Genomic DNA, 7,206 nt, shown 5'->3' with positions numbered 1-7,206 from the left:
CATCGAAATAGGGAGTGAGCTAGGGAGCAGTGATCACAAAGAAATCAGATTTAGCATAGAATGGAATAGACCAGTAGGAGAAAATTCTGTTAAAGTGCCAGATTTTCGAAAAGCTGATTTTAATAGCCTAAGAAATTTTTTGGGTCAAATTGATTGGAAAGTCTTGGGTATGGGGTGTGGGCCGGTCTTGGAGCGAGACATGAACCCAGCGATAGGTGACTTAAATGGGGATTTCGATGTGGATTCAATATATAACTTATTTAAGAATATTCTAAACAAAGCACAGGAACGTAGTATACCATACAAATTGAATAGATCGAATACTAATGACCCAAAGTGGATAACAAAGAATTTGAAGAACCTTATAGGTAAAAAGAGAGCTTGGTACAAAAGGATTAAAAATGGGGAGGTCACTTTAGAACAGGAATTCGTACAACTGGTTAGAAATGTTAAAAAAGAGATAAGGAAAGCAAAAAGAAACTATGAAGTTCGCATAGCAGGGCAAGCAAAGACAAATCCTAAAGGGTTTTTTCAGTTATATCGTACTAAGACTAAGAACATAAGAAGAACATAAGAACAAAGGTAACTGCAGAAGGCCTATTGGCCCATACGAGGCAGCTCCTATTCTATAACCACCCAATCCCACTCATATACTTGTCCAACCCGTGCTTGAAACAATCGAGGGACCCCACCTCCACAATGTTACGCGGCAATTGGTTCCACAAATCAACAACCCTGTTACTGAACCAGTATTTACCCAAGTCTTTCCTAAATCTAAACTTATCCAATTTATATCCATTGTTTCGTGTTCTGTCCTGTGTTGATACTTTTAATACCCTATTAATATCCCCCCGGTTATGTCCATTCATCCACTTGTAAACCTCTATCATGTCACCCCTAACTCTTCGCCTTTCCAGTGAATGCAACTTAAGCTTTGTTAATCTTTCTTCATATGAAAGATTTCTAATTTGGGGAATTAACTTAGTCATCCTACGCTGGACACGTTCAAGTGAATTTATATCCATTCTATAATATGGCGACCAAAACTGAACTGCATAATCTAAATGGGGCCTAACTAGAGCAAGATATAGCTTGAGAACCACACCACTAGGGAAAGGATAGGTCCATTAAAAACTGAGACAGGTCAAATAACAGATAGTGATGAAGAGATGAGTAGTATTTTTAATAAATATTTTGTATCTGTATTTACTAAAGAGGAACTTAACAATATGCCTTCGTCCGAACAAGTCTATGTGGGTGGGGACGAGGACAGGTTGACGAGTTTAGCAGTTACCAGGGAGGATGTTCTTAAACAAATAGTAAAACTCAAACCAAACAAATCCCCAGGGCCGGATGAAGTGTTTGCCAGGGTGCTTAAAGAATGCAAAGAGGAGCTTTGTGACCCACTGTCAACCATATTTAATAAATCAATAGAGTCAGGCAGAGTGCCAGAGTTTTGGATAGTTGCTAATGTGATACCAGTTTTTAAGAAAGGAGATAGATCACTTGCGTCTAACTATCGACCAATTAGCCTAACGTCTATTGTGGGAAAGTTACTCGAATCTATAATAGCAAATAAAATTCGTCTTCATCTTGAAAAACATAAATTAATAATTGAGTCGCAACATGGTTTTATAAATGGCCGTTCATGTTTAACAAATTTGTTATCTTTTTATTCTAGCATTGTTGAGGCAGTTGATAGTGGTAAGGATTGCGATGTTGTATACCTTGACTTTAGCAAAGCTTTTGATACAGTGCCACATGAAAGACTGATTAAAAAGATAGAGTCTCATGGTATTGGGGGTGCTATATTAAGCTGGATTAGGGCATGGCTATACCAAAGGAAACAGAGAGTTAGTATAAATGGAATCAAGTCAGAGTGGGAAAATGTTGTAAGTGGAGTGCCTCAAGGCTCTGTCCTGGGACCTCTGTTGTTTATAATATATATAAATGATTTAGATTCAGGTTTGAGTAGCAACATTTGCAAATTTGCCGATGATACGAAAATCGGTAGGGAAATTAATTCGGAGGAGGACTCACTATCACTTCAAGTTGATCTAGATAGGGTTTTGAAATGGTCAAAGGATTGGCAGATGCAGTTTAATGCTGATAAATGTAAAGTTCTGAGGTTAGGTAATGATGATAGAGTTACAAGATACGAGCTAGATGGTGTTGTGATTGCGAAAGGGATCTGGGAGTTATGATTAGTAAGAATTTAAAACAAAAGGATCAATGCATAAATGTTCGTAATAAGGCAAATCGGACACTTGGATTTATTAATCGCAGCGTTAGTAACAAGACACCTGGTGTGGTTCTCAAGCTATATCTTGCTCTAGTTAGGCCCCATTTAGATTATGCAGTTCAGTTTTGGTCGCCATATTATAGAATGGATATAAATTCACTTGAACGTGTCCAGCGTAGGATGACTAAGTTAATTCCCCAAATTAGAAATCTTTCATATGAAGAAAGATTAACAAAGCTTAAGTTGCATTCACTGGAAAGGCGAAGAGTTAGGGGTGACATGATAGAGGTTTACAAGTGGATGAATGGACATAACCGGGGGGATATTAATAGGGTATTAAAAGTATCAACACAGGACAGAACACGAAACAATGGGTATAAATTGGATAAGTTTAGATTTAGGAAAGACTTGGGTAAATACTGGTTCAGTAACAGGGTTGTTGATTTGTGGAACCAATTGCCGCGTAACATTGTGGAGGTGGGGTCCCTCGATTGTTTCAAGCACGGGTTGGACAAGTATATGAGTGGGATTGGGTGGTTATAGAATAGGAGCTGCCTCGTATGGGCCAATAGGCCTTCTGCAGTTACCTTTGTTCTTATGTTCTTATGTAAAACAAAAGGATCAATGCATAAATGTTCGTAATAAGGCAAATCGGACACTTGGATTTATTAATCGCAGCGTTAGTAACAAGACACCTGGTGTGGTTCTAAAGCTATATCTTGCTCTAGTTAGGCCCCATTTAGATTATGCAGTTCAGTTTTGGTCGCCATATTATAGAATGGATATAAATTCACTTGAACGTGTCCAGCGTAGGATGACTAAGTTAATTCCCCAAATTAGAAATCTTTCATATGAAGAAAGATTAACAAAGCTTAAGTTGCATTCACTGGAAAGGCGAAGAGTTAGGGGTGACATGATAGAGGTTTACAAGTGGATGAATGGACATAACCGGGGGGATATTAATAGGGTATTAAAAGTATCAACACAGGAGAGAACACGAAACAATGGGTATAAATTGGATAAGTTTAGATTTAGGAAAGACTTGGGTAAATACTGGTTCAGTAACAGGGTTGTTGATTTGTGGAACCAATTGCCGCGTAACATTGTGGAGGTGGGGTCCCTCGATTGTTTCAAGCACGGGTTGGACAAGTATATGAGTGGGATTGGGTGGTTATAGAATAGGAGCTGCCTCGTATGGGCCAATAGGCCTTCTGCAGTTACCTTTGTTCTTATGTTCTTATGTTCTTATATAACTGAAAAAAACCTTTAGGATTTGTCTTTGCTTGCCCTGCTATGCGAACTTCATAGTTTCTTTTTGCTTTCCTTATCTCTTTTTTAACATTTCTAACCAGTTGTACGAATTCCTGTTCTAAGGTGACCTCCCCATTTTTAATCCTTTTGTACCAAGCTCTCTTTTTACCTATAAGGTTCTTGAAATTCTTTGTTATCCACTTTGGGTCATTGGTATTCGATCTATTCAATTTGTATGGTATACTACGTTCCTGTGCTTTGTTTAGAATATTCTTAAATAAGTTATATATTGAATCCACATCGAAATCCCCATTTACGTCACCTATCGCTGGGTTCATGTCTCGCTCCAAGACCGGCCCCCACCCCATACCCAAGACTTTCCAATCAATTTGACCCAAAAAATTTCTAAGGCTATTAAAATCAGCTTTTCGAAAATCTGGCACTTTAACAGAATTTTCTCCTACAAGTCTATTCCATTCTATGCTAAATCTGATTTCTTTGTGATCACTGTTCCCTAGCTCACTCCCTATTTCGATGTCATTAATTTGTGTTTCCCTGTTAGTTAACACTAAATCTAAAATATTATTTTCCCGTGTTGGTTCCTTAATGTGTTGCGTAAGAAAGCAATCGGCAATTAATTCTAGAAAATCTTCTGCTTCACTATTCCCTGTTTTGTTCAACCAGTTTATTTCACTAAAATTAAAGTCACCCATGACGTAAATACTGTTAGATCTAGATGCCCTAGATATTTCATCCCATAGATGCTTTGCTTCCATTCTGTCTAAATTTGGTGGCCTATATATAACTCCTATTATAATATTATTTGCTTTTTCGTTTAATTCTATCCAAATAGTTTCTGTGTGTGGCTCAGTTTTGATTCCATCTTTGAGACTACATTTCAAATTGTCCCTAACATATATGGCTACTCCCCCTCCTCGTCTAATATATCTATCTGTGTGAAATAGTTTAAATCCATTTATTTGATATTCAGCTAATAGTTCTCTATTTTCTACATTCATCCACGTTTCGGTAAGTGCAATAATATCTATTTTTTCTGTGCAGACAAGAGCATTTAATTCGTTAATTTTATTTCTTAGACTTCTACTGTTAGTGTAATATACCCTAAGTGAATTGTTATTTTGAGGCCCTTCTCTTTCCCTGATCATTTTGCCAATTCCTTTCTCCCACAAACACGTACTTTTATTATCTCCTTCCTCCAAATCAATTCCCATACCTCTATCAGCTAACAGTTTAAACCCAAACAAACACCTCTAACCACTTCTTCCAACGAGTTCGCAACAGCAACAACCCCAGCTCTCGATAGATGCACCCCAACACGAGCATATATTTCATTTCTTCCATAGAAGTGTTCCCAGTTGTCTATGAAAGATATTGCATTTGATTTGCAATATCTTTCCAGCCGGCAATTGCCACCAAGTGCCCTCGATATCCATTCATTTCCTACTCCCTTTCTTGGAAGAATGCCACATATGATCGGGATTCCTCCCTTGCTCCTAACTAATTCAATGGCTGTCCTGAATCTCTGTATTAGTTCCTCACTCCTAACTCGTCCAACATCATTACCCCCTGCAAGGGGGTAATGATGTTGATAATGATAATGACTGCCGAGAATTTACGATACTCGACATAGCGGTCGGCTGTCCCTCCCGACAGCCTCGTCACTCACCACAAAAATTTACCAAAATTACGTTAACACGTAGGCCACGGAACCACACATATATAATAACCACACTTGTCACAGCCCTGGGGAACACAACATGAGAAATAATCACACTCTGGTATCACATCACAATAATCAAATGCCAGGAATCCCTGGTGTTACACACTGACACTTTACCTGTGCACTTATGACCAGTACTGGACTTCCACACCTGCAATTGATTACATCACATGGAATAAGATAAACATCATGAATGAATTAACAAAATTCTACCAGAGTGGAATATAAATATTACTTGTACATCCCTCATAGTCCTTCACTAATCTATGTAGACACTGTTCCCGTGTGTACACCTCCACACATATACAGATACAGGGACACCTATCTACACCATGCTAAATTCCTCTGAGACTGACAAAATGTCAATACGAGTGAAAATCTCACGCGTCCTTACGTCACTTCACCTCACAGGTGGAGTCGACTGCTAGCAGCTGTGGAGTGAGGACTTTTACCGACCCTCCGTGGCTGTTGGAGTTGTTTGCTGTTTTGGTCGCCAGGTGGTGTGGGCGTCCCTGTCCTACCAGTTTTGTTGCCTGCCTGGCTGCGCTGACGTGGCAGTTCTGACATGGGGGGCCATCTTCCTCCTGTTCAGCGTGTGAACTTCGTGGGCCTGGAGTTCACTTGTAAGGCTGGTTATTCGACCATCGAGATGGTGATGTGTGACATGCTTCGTGTCCCGGTGGAAGCTGTTTACGGTGTGGAGCTAGTTACGGCCCATCGGGTTGTTATTAAGTTCGTGGGGGAGGACGAGTACCGGGACTTCCTCCGTCTCCGTCGGTACGGGGGGCGTACGTTGCCGTTGCCAGACGATGCATGCTCTGTGGCGATTTCGGACCGCAGTGGTGCCCTGACTTATGTCAGTATCCATGGTGCGCCCTTGAATTCCCTGATGACCTCCTCCGGCGTTACTTCGGGGGGTTTGGTACTGTTGTCAGCGTGCAGGTGAACACGCTCTCCTCGGGGCGGTATGCTGGGAGGCGTACAAACATTCGCACGTTGGGGATGCGCCTGCGGTCGGATATACCTTCTTCTGTCCGGCTTATAGGGTACTACGTTCGGGTGTATTATGCCCGGCAGCCTCGTACCTGTTTCCGGTGTGGCCTGTTGGGGCATCAGGCTGCCGGGTGCTCTGAGGCCCCTGCTGCTCCTGTCAACTTGTTCCGCGACGAGGATTTCCCGCCGCTCCCTCTGGAGGCAGTCTCTGGTGATGTTGATGAGGAGGTGTGCGTCCCGTTTGCTGTTGCAGCTTCCCCGGCGGCGCCTGCCGTTCCTCCGGTTGTTGCCGTCCCTCCTCCGGTTCTTGAGGTACCGTCGGTTGGTCTGCCTGATCCTGTCGCTGTCCCAGCTGCTCCCGTGGGCCTTCCTGGAGCTCCCTGTGTGACGTCGCTGTCTTCTCCCTCGTCTTCTGATGCTGCGCCTGGCCCTGTGTCCGTGACTCGGGTCCCGGATGTGCTTGGTGCTGGGGTGGCTGCGGAGCCTCCTGCTGTGTGTGGCCCGGTTTCCCCTGTGGTAGAGGCTGCTGCCGTCCTGGCGTCGGTTCCTTCGGCTCGTGGTACCCGTGTTTCTGGGTCACTTACCGGCTCTGACGATATCCGGCCGGTGCCCAAACGTTCCCGGCGTTCGTCTTCTTCCTGGGCCGATGTTGGTGACTTCAGTGACTGTGGGGCTTCGGATGTTGACAGTGTGGATACGGATGCGTCGATGTCTCCGCGGTTCGTGGTGGCGGAGGTCCATATGCCTGCCGGTGCTGGTGCCTGTGTCTCGGACGTGCCTTCGGTTCTCTCTCCACCGGGGAACTCTGCACAGTGGGGGGTGGTGGCTTCTGCTGCCAGGGATGGTGTGGACTCTGGTGCTGGGCGTGGCCTGGTGGTGACGTTACGGAAGGATGCGCGCCGTCCGGGTTCCCTGCTGTCGTCTGGTGGTGTGCCCGGGGCCGCGGGTACCCCTGTGGTGCGAGTGCGCGTTGGGGCCT

The sequence above is a fragment of the Procambarus clarkii genome, chromosome 92 (assembly GCF_040958095.1).
Source record: "Procambarus clarkii isolate CNS0578487 chromosome 92, FALCON_Pclarkii_2.0, whole genome shotgun sequence".
In the NCBI taxonomy this organism is placed as follows: domain Eukaryota; kingdom Metazoa; phylum Arthropoda; class Malacostraca; order Decapoda; family Cambaridae; genus Procambarus; species Procambarus clarkii.
This window is presented reverse-complemented; position numbering follows the sequence as displayed.